We start from the raw sequence: 24,460 nt of genomic DNA, 5'->3' as shown, positions 1-24,460 counted from the left end.
CATGACACAACCTCTGGGCCTGGGCAACTTGGCACAATGGGCAGGAGGAAACCATTTCTGCACTGAGACCTCTCATAAGAACTTTCTGTTTTAAAGACAGGGTCTCGATCTGTCACCTAGCCTGGAGTGCAGTGGTGCAATCATCAATCACCCAGGTTGAAGTGCAGTGGTGTGATCATAGCTCACTGCAGCCTCAACCACCTGGGAGGCTGAGGTAGGTAGGTAGACAGATGGATGGAGGGACGGACAGACGGACAGAGAGAGAGAGACAGAGAGAGAGAGAGAGAGAGAGAGAGAAGAAAAGCTTACAAGATTAGGCTACATCTGAATTTTATGTAGACTTGGGCCTGTCTGCAAACTGGTGAAGAATCAATAAAGCAACTTCCCAGAGACATCCAAAGAGGTGGGATCCTTCCTCCTCAGAGTCAGTGAAGGCAAGTATTTCTGAGAATTCAAGAGCCAAATCTAAAATGACACCAACTGCATTTTGTTTCATAGGTCAGAATGAATAAAAATGTCCTCCTGATTCCCCGATCACAAGGCAATTCACAGAAGCACGCTCCATCAACTACTCAGCCTTGTTCTGGTCTTGTTTAGCAACTGGATTGATCAGAGAGGATTTGGGGAACGCCTGGATAGCGATGGGTCTCCATGTTTAGAACCATCTCTGGAGGGAATGTCTCAAAACCTCGCTACCTGCCATCACAAAAGAATGAGACTGGGGTCCATCTGAAACCCCAACAGACCTATTTGTTATTAGTACTTTTTCTTCACCAGAAGACAGTGCAAAATGTGCCCCCTGAGTCTGTGGCTGGTTTATACTCCTGGAGCTGGAAGGCTTCTTTATTTTTCCTTAGTGCGAGGAGATCTGCAAATCTGCGAGCTCCCCCCGGGATCCTTGTTGAAGCAGGGAAGACGATGGTGGAGTTGGAAAACTTCCCAGCAGAGTTATTAACTCGAGACGTGTCGCTGTTCCTCTGCGCAGGAGGCTGCAGCTGTACTCAGTACCTTCACAGTCTCGCACCTCCTTCCCTCTTCACGTGGTGCCACAGCCAAATAGGGTGTCACTTGGTGGCACAAGGGCCAGTAATGATTCTGTGCACCTCAGGCAGACTTGCTGAAGAGGGCAGAAGGGCCAGTGCAGCTAGGGCGCCTTATGTAACTTTTACCAGTGCTTACGCTAAAGGAGAAGTTTCTTTTAGTTTTGATTTTGGGGGAATTCCACGTTACCTTCACAGCACCTTTAGTTAATATAAGAAACTACTATGGTTAGATATTCTTCTGATGTGCAAGCAATAATTAGCCAGATGGAAACAATTAACAAATCCCAATAAATTCTGCTAAGATTGTGCAAATGAAACATGTAAGTTGATGTACTGAGTTCAATGTCAGGGCTGGAAAAGATCTTTAAGAACATTTAATTTAGTTCAACAATTTCATTTTGCAGCAGATAAGGGAATTCAGGTGTAGCAAAGTAAAGAAACGTGTGCAAGGCCACTGGATGTGTTACAAGTACAACGAAGAACAGAATGCAAACTGCCTGGATTTCCTAATCACCATGTAAATATCCATTTGCCATTTCTATTACCATGTACTTACTTATGTTTTAGAAGAAGTAACAAATTACCTGATACGTTGGGAAATTTCTCAAAGTTTCTTACTGCTTCTGTGACACAGAAAAAAGAGGGAGGAGGCGAGGATGGTAATGAGAAAGCTGTTAACGTCCTTGCTGCTGAATGCATGGAACCACCTACCTCAATACTCTATCCAGAAACCACCTGCCTTCAACGCTCTATCCAGAAACCACCACCTTCAACACTCTATCCAGAAACCACCTACCTTCAACACCCTATCCAGAAACCACCTATCTCAACACTCTGTTCAGAAACCACCTATCTTCAACACTCTATCCAGAAACCACCTACAACACTCTATCCAGAAACCACCTATCTCAACACTCTGTCCAGAAACCACCTATCTTCAACACTCTATCCAGAAACCACCTATCTCAACACTCTGTCCAGAAACCACCTATCTTCAACACTCTATCCAGAAGCCACCTACCTTCAACACCCTATCCAGAAACCACCTATCTCAACACTCTGTTCAGAAACCACCTACCTTCAACACTCTATCCAGAAACCACCTATCCCAACACTCTGTCCAGGAACCACCTATCTCAACACTCTGTCCAGAAACCACCTATCTTCAACACTCTATCCAGAAACCACCTACCTTCAACACTCTATCCAGAAACCACCTATCTCAACACTCTGTCCAGAAACCACCTACCTTCAACACTCTGTCCAGAAACCACCTACCTTCAACACTCTATCCAGAAACCACCTATCTCAACACTCTATCCAGATGCCACCTACCTTCAACACTCTATCCAGAAACCACCTATCTTCAACACTCTATCCAGAAACCACCTACCTTCAACACTCTGTCCAGAAACCACCTATCTCAACACTCTGTCCAGAAACCACCTATCTTCAACACTCTATCCAGAAGCCACCTACCTTCAACACCCTATCCAGAAACCACCTATCTCAACACTCTGTACAGAAACCACCTATCTTCAACACTCTATCCAGAAACCACCTACCTTCAACACTCTATCCAGAAACCACCTATCCCAACACTCTGTCCAGGAACCACCTATCTCAACACTCTGTCCAGAAACCACCTATCTTCAACACTCTATCCAGAAACCACCTACCTTCAACACTCTATCCAGAAACCACCTATCTCAACACTCTGTCCAGAAACCACCTACCTTCAACACTCTGTCCAGAAACCACCTACCTTCAACACTCTATCCAGAAACCACCTATCTCAACACTCTATCCAGATGCCACCTACCTTCAACACTCTATCCAGAAACCACCTACCTTCAACACTCTATCCAGAAACCACCTACCTTCAACACTCTATCCAGAAACCACCTATCTCAACACTCTGTCCAGAAACCACCTACCTTCAACACTCTGTCCAGAAACCACCTACCTTCAACACTCTATCCAGAAACCACCTATCTTCAACACTCTGTCCAGAAACCACCTACCTTCAACACTCCATCCAAACAATACAATGTCCAATTTTAGTTGCATAAAACTAGATGCTATGACTCAATTTATCTGGACATGTAAGTGCACTGTACAACTCTCACGTTCTAGAAATCATCCCAAAACAAGTCCTTTGATGTCTTCACCCTATTATGAGCTTTCTCTCCCAAGAAGAGATTAATGGGGCCAAAAACAGCTGGCACCACTTACAGCATCACAGTAAATACATGCGAGATTTTTCGGACGAGTACTGACAGACGTAACCCTGCCGCTCTGCTTCCACATCAGCAAACAGGACCTTGCCTGTGAAACAGCAAATAGGTTGATGTTGTGTACATCATGCACACGGGCGAGATCATGGGAAAGCAGCTGCTAAAGACGCACTCGTGTAAGTTGTGACAACAGAGAAAACCAAATTCTTCATTTCGGACGATGGAGCAGCAAAGTTTACGAACACTGCTGTTCCACTGGGTTACAACGCTGACGGCCAACAATGGGAACGGATGGAAGGACTGAAACAAGAGTGGGTTCTGAGGACGCTGAAAGTGAACGGCCACTGGGGCTGATCCTGCTTAGCCTGTCTAGGTGCTGGAGATACGGTTTCCACACATCTCAACTGCTGAATGATCTGGAGGTTGCAACCCTAACATCTATTGGTAAATAATTGGGTCTGGAAGGCACAGGGCTTGACCAGGGATTTGAGATCCCACTGACCTTCTGCCGTTCACCCGCAGGCTGCTAAGCTTTGAACCAGATTCGCCTCGTGTAAGCGTTTGAAATGGTCATGGCAATGTAACATTTTCTCTCTGCTGAAGAGCTCTCTGATGCGGGCTTCCGAGAATGAAGCCCACCTGACAGATGAAGACATGCCCACAAGTTAGGAAAAAGGGCCGCCGACAGGGTGACCTGGGACTCCAGGCCAAGTCCAAGAATTCTACTGGGTCCGACCCCCAGAGTGCAACAAAGCAGCTCAGCCAGACTGCGGCCGGGCAGCTACTTTCACGCACTGCCCGGCTGCCCGTTTATATAAACACACTGCCGAAGAGAAGCCAGGAATGTCTCCACAACAAAAAGCCCTGCTTTTGTCTGACAAAACTGCTCTGACCCCAAAGAAACACACAATAGGAAATGAAAATTGGACAGAAAATCAATTCCAGCAGGAAACAGGATGATCCCTGCTCGAGCTCTGTTCCAAGATATATGGCTGTAATAACCCACAGCAGCCTGGCCAGGGAGCCCCGACCTCCACGCCAGCGCAGCGCAGGAAGGTGGGAGAAGGAAGTGGCCCGGAGAAGCCACAGTAGAGCCACAGCAGGCCACTGTCATTTCAATGAGGCTTAAACTCATCTGTGCCTTGGCCGGGCATGGTGGCTCACGCCTGTAATACCAGCATTTTGGGAGGCCGAGGCAGGGGAACCACCTGAGGTCAGGAGTTCGAGACCAGCCTGGCCAACATGGCAAAACCCTGTCTCCACTAAAAATACAAAAATTAGCCAGGTGAGGTGGCAGGCGCCTGTAATCCCAGCGACTCGGGAGGCCGAGGCAGGAGAATCGCTTGAACCTGAGAGACGGAGGTTACAGGGAGCCAAGATTGCGTCACTGCATCCCAGCCTGGACAACAGAGCGAGACTCCACCTAAAAAAAAACAAAATTCATTTGTGCCTCTATCAATGAAGGGACAATGATTGTGTTTTTAGAGGAACTTGAACCAAAGAGAGAAAACCCGTTTTAAAAAGGAAGGGTAGAAGTAATGAGCTGGCTCGACTTGGGACTCCAGGCCAAGTTCAAGAATTCTTCTGGGTCCAACCCCCAGAGTAGAACTAAGCAGTTACGCCAGACTTTGGTCCCGCAGCCACTTCCATCTACTACCTACCTGTTCATTTATATAAACACACAGCTGAAGCTGGTTGTTTTTTTTTTTTTTTTTTTTTTTTTTTGAGTCAGAGCCTCACTCGTCACCCAGGCTGGAGTGCAGAGGTGAGATCTCAGCTCACTGCAACCTCCACCTTCCAGGTTCAAGCGATTCTCCTGCCTCAGTCTCCTGAGTAGCTGGGATTACAGGTACCCATCACCATGCCTGGCTAATTTTTGTATTTTTAGTAGAGATGGCATTTCACCATGATGGCCAGGCTGGTCTTGAACTCCTGAACTCAGATGATCCACTCACCTCAGCCTCCCAAAGTGCTGGGATTACAGGCATGAGCCACCATGCCCGAACAAGATATCTTAATAAAATGAACTTGCACTGGGCAAATCAATAGACTCTAATTCCCTACAAGAAGAAACTGCTATCTTTGGAGATTCCACTCAGCAAATAGTTGCTGAGTTCCTATTAGGTCAAGATCTGGGCCAAGCACTAGAAACAGAAAAATGACTGAGATAAACTTGCTCCTCAAGCCATACCAGGATTTCAGCAAGGCAGTGGGACATTATCTGTTCACTGAAACTACTAGAAGTCTCTGAAGGGCTTCACAGAAGCACATTTTGCGACATCCGTGATCCTCCCTTCCTTGCTGGAAGAACGGAAGCCCCGTTCAAGAGGTCAGCAGAGATGTTCCCAAGAACCTCCCAGTCTCTCCCCACAATCCCTGACTCACTTTCCAGCCTATTAAATCAACCATCAGTCACGAGAGTTACTAAACTACAAAGGGTCAAAGCAAAGGTCCAATGGTCACTGTGACTTATTTAACAACTGGCCTGGTAAGTTGCTCAAAATGGCAGATATTGCCCATATTATTTACTCTGACGGGATTTTTCCCGTCCAGCTGGCATAGCAGAATGGTAGAAAGCATTCTGGATGCGGACCCAGCAGATAAGCTCTCCAAATCCAGCTCTGACCAATGTGAGTCGGGCAACCTCGGGCACGCCCCCACCATCTCTGAGCCTCCGTTTCCTCCCAGGAGAGGGAGACACCTGCTAGACTCTGGCTCTAGACCATTGTAAGAACTGGAAGAAGTTATTTATGCAAAAGTAATTTGAAAATCCTAAAATATTTTGCAAACTACTTAATTTTTAATACAATCTTCCTAATTGTGTATTTCTTGCATTAGATGTAAAATTAATTTGCCTTTCCTATGAAACCACCATCTGACGGTAGAAGGTCAGCTGGGTGAGGAAAAGCCGGCAGGACATCAGAAATTCCCCTTTCCTTTTGCAACCCATCATGAGGGGAACCCAAACTCAAAAAAGAAAAAAAAAATCAAGAATTGGATATAAACGCAACGTGACAGGCTTTCATTTGCTCATACTTATTGGAAAAAGGATTTTATTTTCTACACTAGACTCTGGGCAGCAAATAGAGCTGAAGGTAGTCAAGGCTCGCACCAGCGTAGTCATAATAAGGAACAGAAGAAACACAATACGCCTGTTCAACCCGAGCTCCAGGAATGACGGGGACGCTAAAAGGCAGGCGGGAGGCAGTGAGCCGGGCTAGGAACACAAACAGGTTTAGTAATCAATCCAAAATCACAGTTGTGAAAACGACATAAAATGCCATCTGGCCTCCTGGATCGCGTGGAACATTAAGCTGAGGCAGCCTTCCAAGACACATGTTCTCATTTCTCTGAGAACAGTGCTGCTCCTTACCCAATCAACTGTGAAAGTTACCCAGATCCTGGTCTAGCTTTGCCACCCTTGCCAGAACTGTTTGGAATGCTAGTGAAACAGCTCGCGGATGGGGCAGCGGAGGCTGCTCTTCCCTGATGTTTTCCGGATTCTGAGAGCTAATTGGTGACATGAGGGGTCTCTTCTGCTCTTCTGCTTTCCACAGACGGCTATGACCACTCCCATCGTCCTCCTGCCTCAATGGCATGTCTCAGCATAGCTGACAATAATCTGAAAATTGATTTTCTGTGTGGTATACGTGACATGAAGTTTACCGATTTAACCATTTTGGGGTGTACAGTTCAAGAGCATTAAATACATGAATGCAATGGTCAATGCACTGTTTTGCAATCATCACCAATATCCATATCCAGAACTTCTTCACATTCCCAAACTGAAACTCTGCACCCATTCTCCCTCCCTCTAGCCACTGACCACCTCTATTTTACGTTCTTCCTCTATGATTTTGCCTATCACATAAGCAAAACCATACGATGTTTGTCCTTTTGTGTTGAGCTTACTTCACTTGGCACAATTTCTGCAAGGTTCATGTTATTCCTTTCCCACACCGAAGAATGTCCCATTGTGTGCGCAGACCACATTTTATCTCTTCATTCAGCAATGGGCTCTAGAAACCAATATTTGTATAGTATTAGCCTACGCATAGTGAATACAGGTAAAGATTCCTTGTGAGTTAGAATATTAGGGTTGGGCACAGTGGCTCACTCCTGTAATCCCAGCACTTTGGGAGGCCAAGGCAGGCAGATCACCTGAAGTCAGGAGTTCGAGGCCATCCTGGCCAACATGGTGAAACCCTGTCTCTACTAAAAACACAAAAATTAGCTGGAAGTGGTGGCACACGCCTGTAATCCCAGCTACTCTGGAGGCTGAGGCAGGAGGATCACTTGAACCTGGGAGGTGGAGGCTGCAGTGAGCTGAGATCACGCCACTACACTCCAGCCTGGGCGACAGAGCGAGACTCCATCTCAAAAACAAATAGAAAAGAACATTAGGCATCAGCCTTTCAGATTCGCAAGCACACAAGACCTCTGCCACCACGGTGTCCCAATCTAAGCCACAAGGCTATGGGTTCCGGGAGGACAGGACCCACGTCCTCACTTGACCCTATTCCCATTTCCGTCAACCAGCACAGTACGGAGCAGACCCTTAAACGTTTGATAAAGGACTAAGTAATACCTTTGTCCTTAGGCAGAGCCTACTCCTCTTCTCTAATTATTTTCTTAAAATTAAAATAATTTTCTCAAATTATTTTCTTTTTTTTTTTTGAGACGGAGTTTCGCTCTTGTTACCCAGGCTGGAGTGCAATGGCGCGATCTCGGCTCACCGCAACCTCCGCCTCCTGGGTTCAGGCAATTCTCCTGCCTCAGCCTCCTGAGTAGCTGGGATTACAGGCACGTGCCACCATGCCCAGCTAGTTTTTTCTATTTTTAGTAGAGATGGGGTTTCACCATGTTGACCAGGATGGTCTCGATCTCTCGACCTCGTGATCCACCCGCCTCGGCCTCCCAAAGTGCTGGGATGACAGGCTTGAGCCACCGCGCCCGGCCTCAAATTATTTTCTTAAAAAAATTACAGCTTCTCAGAAGACATTTCCTCCTAAGGAAGGCTTTTCTTAAAAAAAAAATTGTGAGTCTAATTTTTGAAGGCAGAAGTTATTGAATCAGCCAATCAAAAAGACAGTGCATGGTAGTAGAAAGAGCAATGGACATGGAATCAGCAGACAAAGACTCAAAACCCACCTCCACCTTCCACTTGGCTGTGTGACCTTAGCTAAGTCACCTGACCTCTCTGAAGTTAAGTGTCATCATCTGTAACAATGAAAATAAAAATTGCCCCTATAGAGGGTTTTTTTCCTTTTTTTTTTTTTTTTTTTTCTTTTTTTTTGAGACCCAATCTCACTCTTCACAGAGGCTGGAGATCTTGGCTCGCTGCAACCTCCACCTCCAGGGTTCAAGCAATTCTCCTGCCTCAGCTCCCAAGTAGCTGGGGCTACAGGTGCACACCATCATGCCCGTGTAATGTTTGTATTTTTAGTAGAGACAGGGTTTCACCACGTTGGCCAGGCTGGTCTCGAACTACTGACCTCAGGTGATCCATCCATTCTGCCCTCCCAAAGTGCTGGGATTACAGGCATGAGCCACTGCACCCAGCCTTCACAGAGTTACTTTGAGAATCAAACAGAACCTCCGAAACTGACAGTCTGTGTAACGCAGTTCATACCATCAGCTTTGGGAAGATCAGCCTGCTTGCTGCAGTCAATGCACAAAGGAGGGCTGGGCTGCTCCTAAGCACGCGAGCTAAAAAGTCAGAACACACGTGCAGGGGCTCGGGGCACTCACAAGTTGTGTGTGGAAAAACTACAGTTAGGATGGTACGGGAGGAGGCCACAGAACGGATCTGTGAAGCGCTGAATGCTGACTGACTTCCGGAGGAAAGTGGCGGGTGTGAATCAACAGGGAGCAGAGGGGGTGGCATTCTAGACAAGTGACAGAGTTCACAAAGGCGAGGACATACATGGAAGAGGGAAAAGTAAAGCCAACTTTCTGAGCAAGGACTTTGCTCCCAGCCTCCCATGCCGGGCACCCCACGGCGAGGTGGACGCACGGGAGCTGCGGCCTGAAGCCTGCAGGGACAGTCCTCGACTGGGCGACCATGGCACATGCTGTGCAGCTGCAAAGCCACTCCAGCAGCTGCTGGTGGCACCTGTGTCGGAGCCCTTACGCCCGCACTCAGATTACGACCCACGTCTCCGCACTGCTGTGCCCGCCTCTGGTTCTAAGCACGCCCTGATCTTGTAGTCACGGAGGTACAGAATGTCTTAATAAGCGGTGTCAGCTGGTGAGACGGTTCTTCAGCACAGGACCCGTGAGAAGACAGACACCAGTGACTTGCTCCTAAGTGGGGAGCGCCATAAGTCACACTGTACATCCTTGCTCAATGAGTTCCCCTTGGGGAAATTTCCTAGCCCATAAGAAAATAAATAAATAAATAAAAGACAAAACTTCTGGCCCGTAAGAAAACAAAACATACAAGCTTCCTGAACCCTAAGGCTTCCTTCCCCGAAGTCATAGGTCCTGGCAGCACATACAACAATTCGACAAACTCTAAGCACCTCAGGCCGGCAAACCACCAAACTCTCAACACTGACTCAACACTACCACGTGATAAACATTATGCTTGAGGCAAGGGTACAGAGATGAACAGCAGAGAGGCACAGAGGTGTCCACGTACGTTCAAGCGTGAACCAGAGCTGCGTGACACCCATGCACACCTCCTCCTTCCCAAGGTCACCCGGTCAAGGCAAACCCACCTAGGCCACGTCACCCTCAGAGCTCAGTCCAAAGAGTTTCTCAGGCAAATCCGGTGTGCTCAGAACTAGACGGAAGAATCTTTTCCACCTAGTTCTAAACAGAATATCTTACTTAAGATATCTAAGTAAGATATCTTACACAATATCTTACTTCCAATTAGTTCAAGTCCATGAGAAGTAATATATCCACTAAGGACTCAAGAAAATACTCAACAGAATCATTACCTCTAACGTTCGAGTGATCTCTGCCAAGTTCACTCATCACCTCCTTCCTGGCTCACCATGTGTGCAAAAGCGTCCACATCTCCTCCGCTTTTCAACACAGACTGAAAACACCAGTGAATGTGATCAGATGTCTCGTGAGGGGCAGGGATTGCGATTTCATTTACTAATGAGCTGATGATGTGGATCCGATGAGAGGAACTCATGATACGGATCCATGGTAGAGCTCTCCCTGTCTTCCTTAAACGTGATCTTAGCCGTCGGTCACTGCCGAGTTCAAGCTTATTACTCCAGACCTGCGTCTGTATCACACAAATGGCCAGTTGAGTCAAGCAGTCAACTGGTTCCATTCTAGGAAAACTCCATTTAAAAATGGACTGAACTGACCATTTGTTAAACTGCAGTATCTAATTAATTCAGCTAAAATTTTTAACTAATCATGTATGGAAACATTTTCCTAGGAGGTATGAAGTTACAGCTAATGTTTGAAAAGGGATACTTTCTCTCCATTCCAAATAACTAAAAAAAAAAATCTGTATGCTTCATTATTTATGTCTTGATTGATTTCACATTCTATACAGGCCCTAACTCTGCAATTTTTTCCCGTGAGTTGAAGGAAACAAGGCTATACTTATGGAAACATGAGAGCAGTCCAACACTGAAGCATCCATGGAACTCAAACCTGGCTCCCTCAAGAATATCTTCTTCAAGAACTTGGCTGGGTGCAGTGTCTGACGCCTGTAAACCCAGCACTTTGGGAGGCCGAGGCGGGTGGATCACTTGAGGTCAGGAGTTCAAGACCAGCTTGGCCAACATGGTGAAACCCTGTCTCTACTAAAAATACAAAAATTAGCCAAGTGTAATGGTGGGCGCTTGTAATCTCAGCTACTTGGGAGGCTAAGGCAGGAGAATCGCTTGAACCCAGCAGGCAGAGTCCAGCAGCCTGGGTGCCACAGCAAGACTCTGTCTCAGAAAAAAATTAAAAAACTAGCGTGAACCCTTTCCTCACCTCCACCTCTGAAAATTCTCTTCTCTCTACTCCTAATATAGCTAGACCCAAAAAAGAAATTCAATCATTTAGATGAAAAACCAAAAGCCTGCTCCGTACCCGATTCAGTTTTCCATCGTTCAAGGGAAATATTACCAACTTTGAGGAAGACAAGTCAACTCATCAAGCAATTCAGAAAGAGGAAAGGAGTCATTGTAAAATTTTGAAAGGAAAGCTATCCAGCTCCTTCGACGACGTAACAGGGCAGTGTGCAGGTGAACCGTGGAAGGACTGTCCTGGAGAGTTAGACCCCCACGCCTCGGTTCTTGCCTTGAGAACAGAATGAGAGAGAAGGGGGAGGGGAGGGGAGCCTTGTAACGGATCCTCTCACTTTATGACTTGGAGGGAAATGAGAGCCTGGAGACCCGTGGGAGGCTTCCAATGCAACTCAGCCCTCCATTTCTGTAGCGCCTTTCTCTGAAAAACCTCTCAGTGTTTTATGAACCTTGCCCCAGCCTCCCTGTCCACAGCCCCTCAGGATACCAAACAGAGCCACCATTATGGTCTGTATTCCTTAAAGGAAGAGCTCAAAACAGTCCAACAGCCTCATTTCGGGATTCTGCCCGTGGGAAATCAGGGTTTCAACCTGCAAATTCAGACTCGCTCATACTCATGCTTCTTCCAAGAAGACACAGCAAAATGACTAAAGGCAATTTTACGCATGTTCCGAAACAAACAAAAAAAAAAAATAGGAAGGAAGGAAGGAAACAATCTTCCTTCTTTAGAGCCAGGCTTTTACCCCAAGAATCTCTTCACTACCAGGAGCGGTCTGCTGTGAGGCTCAATTTTTTTTTTTTTTTTTTTTTTTTTAGATGGAGTTTTGCTCTTGTTGCCCAGGCTGGAGTGCAGTGGCACGTTCTGGGGTCCCTGCAGCCCCCACCTCCTGGATTCAAGCAATTCTCCTGTCTCAGCCTCTCAAGTAGCTGGGATTGCAGGCATTTGCCACCACACCCAGCTAATGTTTGTATTTTTAGTAGAGATGGGGTAGCACCATGTTGGCCAGAATGGTCTCTATCTCTTGACCTCGTGATCCACCCGCCTCGGTCTCCCAAAGTGCTGGGATTACAGGCGTGAGCCACCGCGCCCGGCCGAGGCTCAATTCTATCTTCAAAGACCTGATTCCTCCAGGGTTGGGGGAATCAGATCTGGGCACGTTGTTGCTTTGTGACAAGGGCGGAGCCCACGTGGTCGTTTGTTCCCCATACCTGACCAAAGCCATGTCGTGCAGGGGTCTAAGCCCACAGCATTGCCTGCTGCCGTCCACCCCTCCTGCAGCACAGTCCAGGCTCGAGGTGTGTCAATATCAGCACCACCCCTGCTCCCAGATCCCCAGACTCAGCCACCACCAAAACACATCCATCAGGACACAGCCACACAAAAACAGAAAGCTACGAGACAAACTAAGTCGAAGACGGAGCGAAAACAAGGTTTTGCTTAGCCTTGGGGACAGGATTAGGAAAGATTAAACACACATGCACCCACAAGACTTGAGTCAAAAGCCTCCTAAATTACATTTCTCGGATTTTATCGTATTATCTTTGTGGCACGGTTATTAAACGTTAAAGATAATGACTTCATTCTGTAAGTAACCTAATATTGAACATGACTGATAAGCAGACCTGGGCTTTGAAGAAAACTCTGAACGTTGAAATTCAGGGACAGCACAGGAGCAGTGTGGGCCACCAGGTTGCTGAACTGTTGGCCAGAGAGGAGCCGCGAACGTTTCGTTAGGAAGAAGCTGTGTCGTTACTGCATTGCCTCTGCGACCCACTGAGAACCCCGGGAAGGTGCAAGGGAAACGGCCTGGCAGACACGCGTTTGGCCGACTCCACCGACAGTGACCTGCCAGCTGCCTCCAGCAGAGTTCAGTGAAGTCTGAGAAGCGCTGCCTGAAGAGGCTCCTGGGAGGCGGCACCAGAAGGGACCTCTGTGTCCCCCAGAAAACCAGGTGCCCAGTGCAGTGAAAGGCGTTGGTGCGTTACCACATTTTTTAAGTAACATCCAGTGAAAAGGTAAAATAGCGCCCAGTGGGGGAAATCAACAAGGGAGAAGTGAGGCAGATGAGACCTGCCCCGAGATCCCAAGAGGCCACCGCCGGGCACCGGCCCCTCTGAAGTGAGCCACTTGCAAGGGCTGCCTGAGGACTCGCACAGCTAGGGGAGCCCCTCACCACCCCTGCCAGCAGGCCAGCCAGGTCAGAATGAATGGGGGCTGCACTGGGCAGCTGGCAGTGGCAGCTCCCTCCCCTCCCTGGGCACCAGCTCCCTGTGCCCACTGTGCACTCACAGGCTGAGAGGACATTCCAGAACACGCAGCTCAGAGGTTTCCAAGACACAAATACCACGGACAAGGTCCTCAGTAACTTCAGTGAGTTCAGTGTCATCGGATGGCTTTCTTCCCCACACCCTGCTGAGCAGGATGTTTCGATGACAGAGAATGGAAGGAATTTCACGTCCAGTCTTGCACGCCTCTAAATGTAGTATCTATGCAGCCCAGGGTGATTTTAAAAAGTATATTGCACGGTGGCTCATGCCTGTAATCCCAGCACTTTGGGAGGCCAAGGCGGGCGGATCACAAGGTCAGCAGTTCGAGACCAACCTTGCCAACATGGTGAAACCCTTTCTCTACTAAAATTAAAATACAAAAATTAGCCAGGCATGGTGGCGCGTGCCTGTAGTCCGAGTTATTCAGGAGGCTGAGGCAGGAGACTAGCTTGAACCCAGGAGGCAGAGGTTGCAGTGAACAGAGATTGGACCGTGGCACTCCAGCCTGGGCAACAGAGCGAGACTCTGTCTCAAAAATAAATAAATAAATAAATTTTTTTTTAAAATAAAGTAAATTGGGTCACTTCTCTCCCGTTTGTAACCCTTCAACAGCTTTCCACTTAACTCTTGGGAAAGCACCTTGGCTCCCCAGCCCCAGGAGACCTGATCGGGCACACCTCTGCCATCCCTCACCGAGCCAGCCTGTCCTCTCCCACTTCCCCAAACACCATGCCGTTTCCTGCAGGGCCCTGGTGCACATTCCCTCCCCCGCACCTTCTCGGGGCCCCACACCGTCGCTGCCACCTCCTCTGTGGTGACAACACCACTTCCTACCACCCCTTAGGTCTCAGCTTCAACGCCAGGTCCTCAACGAGGCAGGTGCCCTCTGTTACCTGTGCCTCAATCCTGCCTGCCTTTGTGACTACCACCACTCGTAGTTTCTAGCAAACGCCCATCTTTCCCACCGGAGAACGAGAATCGCGTCTTTCTTGCTCCCTGCCTGGTCCTGCCGGGCGTGGGGTCTGCCTTATACAAGGTGCTCAGGAGAATGGGGGGCGCCCAGGATGCGTCGCCCATTGAAGAGGACCCGGGTGCTCACAGCAGCAGCAGGCCGCCCGCTTGGGTCACAACGAAGTGGAGGGAGCAGGGAATAGGAGATGGGAAGGACAGGGAACCAGAGAGAAAGGTTCTCTTCTTTGGAAGATTTTCCAAGATACTGGCTAAATCTGACACTTGTTGGACTCAGAGAAGCCAAGTGCTTCCGAGTGGCTACGCCAGGCCAAAAACATAGACCGTCTGCAAGAGTGTCCTCAGTTCTTCTCCGTGCAGCCCTGCTCCTTTGCAACGTACCTTTGCAGTTCATCGTCTCAAAGAAGTCAGTTTTCCTTCCCTTTAAGTCGGAACTGGCTCTGTGACTTCTTCAGCCAAGAAAAATCCAGAAGTGAGGCTGTGCCCGCTGAGCTCAGGCACCCGCTACAGCCCTGCCTCGCTGCCACCCGAACAGGCCCAGGCTAGCCTTCTGGAAGAAAAAGATCACGTGGAAGACAGACGCGACCCCCAGCTGAGGCCAACTGCAATCACCCGGCACTCAGCTCACCTGGAAGCGGACCACAGACACTTGAGGGAGCCCAGCTGACACCGGCACCGACCGGCTGGGCCAGCGAAACGGCGAGTCTGCGGAATCGTGGCTGAATAAATAGCTGCTGTTTTAAGACACTAAGTTTTGCAGCGGTTTGCTATGCAGCAAATACATAACTCACACACAAGTAGGGTCAGAGGCATCTGAACCAGTGCAACTCCATCTTGAATAGGAGTTGGGTAAAATGAGGCTGAAACCTACTGGGCTGCATTTCCAGATGGGTAAGGCATTCTTAATCACAGTCGGCACAAGGCACGGGTCATAAAGACCCTGCTGATGAAACAGGCTGCAGTGAAGAAGCCGGCCAAATCCCGCCAAAGCCAAGCCGGCCATGAGAGTGAGCTCTGGGCACCCTCACAGCTACCCTCCCGCCAGCACCAAGACGGTTTACAATGCCATGGCAACGTCAGGAAGTCACCGGCCATCTTCTAGAAAGGGGAGGCATGAATAATCCAACCCTTATTCAGCATATCATAACAACCATAAAAGTGGGCAACCGGCAGCTCTCGGGGCTGCTGTGCCTATGGAGTTTCTTCTCGAAGAAGTTTTGTCTCTTTACTTCTCTAACAAACTTGCTTTCACTTCATGGACTCGTCTTGAATCATTTCTCGCACAAAGTTCGAGAACCCTCTCTTGGGGTCTGGATTGGAACTCGTTTCTGGTAACAGTAGGTACCAGGGATGCAGAAACGAGTCAAGTATACCTAGGTGAGACAGACACTACTGCCATTCATTCATTCACTCCTTCGTTCGTTCATTCAGGTTTGATTAAGCAGCTACTGAAAGCTAGGCTCTGTATCAGATTCCAGAGACACAAGGTGACAAGACCCAGTCCCTGATCCCAAGTAAAAGAGGATACAGACAATAAACAGGCAGTTCTAAAGTAAAGTAGATGAAGTACTAAGACAGGAATAGGCCGGGCGCGGTGGCTCAAGCCTGTCATCCCAGCACTTTGGGAGGCCGAGGCGGGTGGATCACGAGGTCGAGAGATCGAGACCATCCTGGTCAACATGGTGAAACCCCGTCTCTACTAAAAATACAAAAAATTAGCAGGGCATGGTGGCGCGTGCCTGTAATCCCAGCTACTCAGGAGGCTGAGGCAGGAGAATTGCCTGAACCCAGGAGGCGGAGGTTGCGGTGAGCCGAGATCATCGCGCCATTGCACTCCAGCCTGGGTAACAAGAGCGAAACTCCGTCTCAAAAAAAAAAAAAAAAAAAAAAGACAGGAATAAGGAAGCCTAACAGAGCTGGAGGTGGGAGCGAGGGCAGGCGGGACAGCTTGCGAAGGCTTCTCAGAGAACGTGATGTCTAAGGAGAGACCTGAAGGATGGTTCAGCAACATCAGAAAAGCTTTTTCTAGGCAGAGGCTGGTACTTCCGTCTCCGCCACTTATAGGCAAAAGGAGGATAGCATGCCTTGTTTCCATTCCATTTCCTGACCTTGTTCCTCTCTGTGACGGTCTTTCGAATGAACTGAGAACACCGAGGAATAAACTCCCACCTCGCCTGCGGAATAATTAGCAATCTGGAACCTATTACTACATAAAGAGTTTCCAGTGAACACACCTTCAGCCCCCAAAAGAAAAGAAATTCAGATGGACGAGGCAGGAAAACTCAGAGGTTCTAATTCCGTAGTTATTCAAGGGGAAAAAAGACTTCAAGGCTTCATTTGAGCCACAGAGCCACAATTTAAGTCAGCGATTTTCACCCTCGATGTTGCATACCACTCCTGATCACACCAATTAATTAAAGTGGGTGCATCTGGTTCCTTCTCATTTTCAGCTATCAGGCAAAGGGTAGCTACTAATAAATGTTTATTAGATGATTTTTTCAAGTTCATACACTTGCTGAGTCGAAATTACAATAATAATAATTGACTCAGGTAATGAAGGGTTCCACAATGCCTGGATTCCTACAACAGGCCGGTAATTTCTTCAATGATCATGTTCCCTTCAAGGGACAGAACATGCTTTCAAATTCCGAGCTGCAACCACATTTATGACTAAACCAAAATTCTAATTTCATTATACTTCATGGAGAAGGTTGCCTGAGTGGATCAATCAGCTCTGGTGAAGATTCCAGAATTCACATGTGATGCAGAGGGAAACATTTTATTACTGAGATACTGTGAGTCATCGAATCTAACAGACATTGGCTACAAACCAACCAGACATCCTCTACATGTAAGTCATGCAGAAAAAGGTAGCATTAACTTCACGAGCATTCAAATACAATGAAGCCCATTCTATGAGCTGCCAGTGTCATAGGCATGGAAGGTTATTTAAAAAAAAAAAAAGAAAGAAAGAAAAACAGTTGTGGCATTGTTTAGATTGACTTTCTTCTTCCCAATAAAAACTCCCTTCCTTGAATCAGCAACAGTAAACTGCAAACAGGGTATTCAATTGCCATGAAGTCTTTCAGGGGAAAAAAAAAAAAAAAAACTTTTAGCGAAAAAAATCTTTTAGGAAAAAAAAACAAGACCTTTGGGTTACCCTTGTTTCTTCAATTATAGGGCAGTTATAAGTATTAATTCATAGATCTACATGTGGTATAGCTCTTCTTCCCCAAAACAGAAAGCAACTAGACAAAATTAGAATCAACTCATTTAGACAAGCCACTGGGAACCCCGTCATCCATAGATTCCGTGACGGTGGCTCTCCGGGAGTGCTGCTGGCCCAGTGCCCGCCACAGTCAGGCAAGACTTCATCCCCAGTGGACCCCCAATTTTGACGGCACACGTTCCCACGTCCTTCTTCCACATGAGTCCCACCTTTTCCAGGGACATGTGCTCAATACTCCTTGGTGCCAGCTATCATTTCTGGTTAGAAGCCTGTTCCAGAGGCCTCTGGATCTGATGGTTAAATGAGACGCTGCATTATCCTGAAATCCATTTACGCTGTCCATTTTCCTGTCTTCTGTTGGTTGCTAAGGAGATTAGCGTGAAATGGGGTCCCTGTCCTAAGGGGTTAATCATTTTACACTGCTCACTCCCCACAGAAGTCATAATCTGCTGTGTGTGAAATCACATTTAGTTGCTGTGAAAATGATTACGAGGCTCGGAATGGAACATTATGGCTTCAGGTGGGAGATAAGTAGTCAGAGCAGATGGACTCCGAGAAAATACAGAAGTTCTTCCCAGGAATAATGCTCACTCCGAAAACAGAGTGGGATAAAGAGATGGTACATATAAAATGTAAGAAAATAGGAAATACATTAATCTGGGACGTGAAACTTGGCTCTGCTGGTGGATTTCCCAGCTGTTTCCTTTTCTGTTCATTCTTTTTTTTTTTTTTAAGCCTATCATAGTACGATTGGAATACCCAAAAGATAATTATGTAAACCCAGAAGATGGTAGGAAAAACAAGTATGAGAAATGGAAAGGAGTTGCTTCCTTTCAATGAAATTCCCAAGTTACCACTGAGGTTAGGAATTCCTTGCTCTCCCACGGGAATGTGCCAGTAAAGAGATGAGACACACAGAGACCCTCAGATCAAAGGCTCCTAACAGTTATACAGTCCCCGTACGGTGCTGAAACTATCACGCCACCACACAGCAGTTCACAGTCATCTCCTAATCTGTCTTGAAAACAGAGACAAAGCCCAATAACTTGGAAGGAAAAAACCACATTTATATATTTTACAAAAAGCTAGGAATAACTCAAACAATAAGCAAACAGTGTCCAATTCTAAGACTTAAATTTGGCTTAATGTGAAAATTTAATGACTTAAAGTAATAAACATTAACCAGTATATGAAATGAGCCACATATGAATCCTTAAAACATTTTTTAACAAAAATAAAATCTTTAAAACATATACTGATCACCACCATAGAAAATAGTCCCAGACCTGCAAATATTTTCCTGTTACATGTGATAAACAGATTTCTGAAAAGTTGTAAGAAAATTTAAAAACTGGTTTTTTTCTTTTTTCAGACACAGTCTTGCTCTGTCACCTGGGGCTGGAGTGCAGTGACAAGATCTTGGCTCACTGCAACCTCCACCTCCTGGGTTCAAGCAATTCTCCTGCCTCAGCCTCCTGAGTAGCTGGGACTACAGGTGCGCACCACCATGCCCAGCTAATTTTTTCATTTTTAGTAAATACGGGGTTTCACCATGTTGGCCAGGATGGTCTCGATCTCTTGACCTCATGATCCACCCTCCTTGGCCTCCCAAAGTGCTGGGATTATAAGCATGAGCCACCGCACCCGGCCTACTATTCTTTAAACTTTATCTCTACACTACATAGACTCTTTTACACACAGGTTTTACAATAAAAGTAAAATAAAAGAGAGGCTGCACAGGTGCCAGACAAACTACAGCCCAAGTCTGGACAGTGTCACAGAGCAGTGACGCCCCATGGCCAGCAAGGGTTTCCAGTGGTTGCCTTGGTGACCAAGGGTTTCCAGTGGTGACCTTCAGGTGACCTTCCTCTTTTCCAAGCAGGTGAAAAGAACAAAAGAGATGGTGGAAGGTGCGCATCACGAGTGGTTTGGGAGGCAGCGCTCCAGCAAGAAAGCACAGAGGACGTTAAGAACCGATTATTTGGGCGTGGGTGGTTTGGGCTTGCTGTCGGTGGCTGTGTGGCTCCCTGGTAACCGTGTGGAGTTTGTGACTGTGACCTCTGGGCTGGGATGATCCATGCTCCAGGTGGTGGCAGGGACAGCCAGGCTGGAACCATGGCCAGTGTTTGACAGCAGCTGGACTGACCAGTGTAGCTGCAGAATCTGCAGGGGGGTAGGCGTTGCAAGCCAGGAAGCATGCGGAGCCTCAGGTGATTCAAAGCCTACCAAAGCCTGCCTTCCATGGTGGCTGCGACAGACGTGGGTTTTCTTGACTTCAGCCAGTTATGAGTTCTTTTCAGACACAGCGGGCTGCAAAACAACCTGGGAGCACATTTCTTGGCACAGTTCCCTGCATGGGAACGGTGGCTAACATTCCATGATCCTTCCCCATCTCCCCCAAGAGGGCCACGTGCTCCATACGCACGGCAGAGGCTTCGTCGGGAACTGCCTCCAGACATAATGCGTGAAAGCTGGGCTCTGAACAGAACGAGTCCGAGGAGAGCCTGGGCGGTGGTCTTCGCATCCAGCTGTTTTGAAATGGATTCATTCATTACTCCTGCATGGGGGCAAGTCTCAGAGCGAGTCCCTGGCACTTCATTCATCCAAGAGATCAGTGAGTCTCCATTTCATAGTCCGGAAAACAGAAAGATGGGCTAACTTTCTAAAAGTTGAACAGCAAGCATGTGGCAGAGCTGGGGCCGAAACTAATGAGCCCAGTGTCCTGGTCCCAGAAAGAAGCTTCCCTTCTTTAGAGAGGAAAAACAGAATACAAGAAATGCCTCAGAACAGAGTGTGAACGCGTGAGGATAGGAGTGGCTAGAGTTTCTTTTCCAGGGAATCCCCGTCACCAATTTTTATCTTCATCTTTCCTTCTAACATGTTAAGACTTAGAAAGCATGCTGACTATTCCCCACGCTAGACTTCTAGAAAGAAAAATCAATTTCTGATTCAGGAAAGGAACTGCTCATGCCAAACAGAGAAAGCAGAAAGCTTCGTGTCGGGGCGATTGATTGAGGCCGGAAATTCTGAATGCAAAGCAGTGAAATAAAGGAGCTCTGAAAATGATAAGTGATGTAAAATAAAGGGTCGACTTAATAGGTCCACGACTTGAAAAGGGGACACCCTGGCCGTGCGGAGAAATAAACAGTCCGCGGAGGATAGTGTGAAATGAGTCCAGGTGACTGAGACACGGGAAAGAGGGAGCTGGCGACGCGGGGTGAACAATACAGGCGAATCGTTCTCCTCACACTATGCACGGCGTGGTCTGAAGTGTGATTTCTGTGGCAACACTTGGGGAAAATCACAGCACTCTAATGCAGGTACAGTTCTTCCTTTCGTTACGACACCACCTTCCTGTTCCCCAGCCCTTTTAAATCATTTTCCTGCCTTCCCACGTTTACCCACTCCCCCTATTTAAAAACTTCACCCCACCCCTTCCTAATTTCTCCCCGCCGTGCTTTGCCAGGAGCCATCAGTGAAATGGAGACAGCGGCCTAGGATGGAAGCGCCGGCAGGATGCTGGCCACGAAAGGGGACCGGCACCGCCAACAGACGCGCGGGGCCAGGAATGAGCTTTTAGCTCCCCGTGGTTCTCTGAAGCGCCAGGGGCTGTTCGGACTCCCATCCTCCCTGCACGTCGGCTCCAAGCCCCGGCCCACGTGCCAGGCACGTGGCTGCACAAACTGCTGCGCCCAAGAAGGGCGTTCACTGGCCGAAAACAGCTGCGCAAAGAACGGCGTCAGGAGAGAGGCGAGAGCAAGCGCGCGACCTGTGGGTCGCACGAGGCTCCTTTTACTTTCCCTGTTGTTGCTGTGAAGTGGCAAAGCATTTTTTTCCCGAACAAAATCCTATATTAATTCCCCTAAAAATAACCCATCTAAAACTTGCTGGCCGGGCGCGGTGGCTCACGCCTGTAATCCCCGCCCTTGGGGAGGCTGAGGCAGGCGGATCACCTGAGGTCAGGAGTTGGAGAACAGCCTGACCAATATGATGAAACTCCGTCTCCCTTAAAAATACAAAAGTTAACCAGGCGCAGTGGCACGTGCCCGTGATCCCAGCTATTCGGGAGGCTGAGGCAGGAGTATCACTTGAACCCAGGAGGCGGAGGTTGCAGTGAGCCGAGATCGCGCCATCGCACTCCAGCCTGGGCGACAAGAGCGAAACTCCATCTCAAACAACACCACAAACCTTGTTTTGGTTAATGAGGCCAGGAGTCTGGAGCCACACAGGTCCGGCCGTCACCCTGCGCACGCCCCAGACGCATCCCCCAGGGCACTCCAGAGAGCAGGAAAAGCCTGATCAGGGAACCCAGGGCACTGAGGTCGGCAGTTTGCACGACACTGAGCAGAAATCCCTCAGAACACCGGTGCGGAGAACAGCCGCAGACCCAGGCAGGCGCAATTGAGTGAAGAGCTGGGTCAGGCGGCTGACCCAAGAAAAGGTCTACAGGCCTCCCGCCAGATGTGTACAGTAAAACTCCCAGACTCACTTCCTTTGTGACATTCGTTCCCTGGGGCTGCTGTAACGAATCACCCCGAGCTTGCCGGCTTAGAATAACAGAAATGCATTCTCATGCTTCTGGAGACCAAAAGTCCAAAGTCAAAGGAGAGTTCCAAAGTGAGTTCCTTCTGGAGAGCCTGAGAGAGGACCCGTTCCACACCTCCCTCCCAGCGTGTGCTGGCTGCCAACCATCTTTGGCACCCCTTGGCCTATGAAGAAATGTCTCCCATCTCCACCTCCTCCGCGGCCTTCACGTGGCCTTCTCCTCTGTGCTTGTGTCTCCCCCATTTCTGTCTCTCATGACACTCCTCACGGAAATCAGCTTCCCCCAATCTAAGAAGATCTCACCTGGAGATCCTTACCTTAACGACATCCCTAAAGACTTTATTCCAGGAGGTGACTTCGGCAACATGGCAAAATAGGAAGTCCAAGACCCTCTTTGTCCCTACAGAGACACCAACTCAACAAAAATATATAGACTAATTCCCTTTGTGAGAAATACAGAAACCAACTCAGAGGCTCCTGCACCTGAGCAAATGCAAAAGCAGCGGATGAAGCTGGCAGGGAAACTCACCACAGTCCCGCCCCCAGGCCAGCACAGGGTGACCAGGAGGAAACTGCCAGCTCCGCGCTTCTCCCTGGACCCCAGGTCCAGTGTTCAGACTTTACCAGGGGACTGCCCAAGGGATGGCTCAGAACAGGGAAGGGCACTCGGTCAAGGGACGCTGAGAATAAAGAAATGGTTTAGACCAGCGTGCTCTCATTTGCCATAGTCCATGCTCTCCAGCTCAGCACAAAATAAGCAGAAGAAAACCCCTAACTCCCGGCTTCTCCCCGGGGAGAGAAAGAGTTAGAGCATGCATTCAAAGTTCTAGCTTTTCAGGGAGAATTTTGTTTTTGTTTTTTTTTTTTTTTTTTTTTGGAGACAGGAGTCTCATTCTGTTGCCCAGGCTGGAGTGCAGGGGTGCAATCTCGACTCACTGCAACCTCTGCCTCCTGGGTTCAAGTGATCCTCCTGCTCAGCCTCCTGAGTAGTTGAGATTACAGGCACCTGCCACCATACCTGGCTAATTTTGGTATTTTTAGTAGAGTTGGGGTTTCACCATGTTGGTCAGGCTGGTCTCAAACTCCTGACCTCAGGAGATCCGCCTCAGCCTCCCAAAGTGCTGGGACTACAGGCGTGAGCCACCGTGCCTGGCCCAGGGAGAATTTTTAAAGCAGCAAAAGAAAAGCAACTTGTCACATACAATAAAACCCCTAAAAGGTGGTCAATGGACTTCACCGAATCACCTTTGCAAGCAAGAAGCAAGTGAGATAATACATCCAAAGTGCTGAAAGAATAAAAACCTGTCAACCAAGAATACGTTCCAAGAATAAAGACTTTCCCAAATAACCAAAAGCAGAAGGAGTTCCTCGATACTAGACTGACTTTACAAGAATTACTAAAGGGAGTCCTTCAAGATGAAATGAAAGGATGCTTGATAGGCAAATAAAAGCATATAAAAGTATAAAGTTCACTACTAAAGATAAACATATAGACAAATACAGAATACTATAATACTGTAACAGTAGTGTGTAAATCACTTTTAATTCTGGAATGGAGGTTAAAAGACAAAAGTATGCAACCATCTGATCTTTGACAAGCCTGACAAAAACAGCAATGGCGAAAGGATTCCCTATTTAATAGATGGTGTTGGGAAAACTTGCTAGCCATATTCAGAAAACGGAAACGGGACCAATTCCTTACACCTTCTACAAAAATTAACTCAAGATGGATTAGAGACTTAAATGTAAGACCTAAAACCATAAAACCCTAGAAGAAAACTTAGGCAGTAACATTCAGGACATAGGCATGGGCAAAGACTCCATGACTGAAACACCAAAAGCAATGGCAACAAAAGCCAGGATCCACTAAAGGGATCTAATTAAACTAAAGAGCTTCCGCACAGCAAAGGAAACTGTCATCAGAGTGAACAGGCAACCTACAGAATGGGAGAAAGTTTTTGTAATCTATCCATCTGACAAAGGGCTAATATCCAGATTCTACAAGGAACTTAAACAAATTTACAAGAAAAAAACAACCCCGCCGGGCGCGGTGGCTCAAGCCTGTAATCACAGCACTTTGGGAGGCCGAGGCGGGTGGATCACAAGGTCAAGAGATCGAGACCTTCCTGGTCAACATGGTGAAACCCCGTCTCTACTAAAAAATACAAAAAATTAGCTGGG

At 47.8% G+C, this 24,460-nt stretch overlaps 1 protein-coding gene across 2 annotated transcripts in view; it reads right to left on the bottom strand.

Annotated features, from left to right (window-relative positions):
* KIF26B (kinesin family member 26B) overlaps window positions 1–24,460 on the bottom strand; it is a 526,146-nt gene that overhangs the window by 389,160 nt on the left and 112,526 nt on the right. Inside the window, exon 1 of one of the 2 annotated variants that reach the window (XM_074385662.1) lies at window positions 14,887–24,460. This exon is cut by the window's right edge and continues 22,246 nt beyond it. The exons of the other annotated variant lie outside the window; for it this stretch is intronic. The gene's annotated coding sequence lies outside the window, so the exon portion shown is untranslated. The remainder of the gene's footprint in view (window positions 1–14,886) is intronic. 2 annotated transcript variants of the gene reach the window in all.

Source organism: Saimiri boliviensis, chromosome 14 (assembly GCF_048565385.1).
Source record: "Saimiri boliviensis isolate mSaiBol1 chromosome 14, mSaiBol1.pri, whole genome shotgun sequence".
Classification (NCBI taxonomy): domain Eukaryota; kingdom Metazoa; phylum Chordata; class Mammalia; order Primates; family Cebidae; genus Saimiri; species Saimiri boliviensis.
This window is presented reverse-complemented; position numbering and strand designations above follow the sequence as displayed.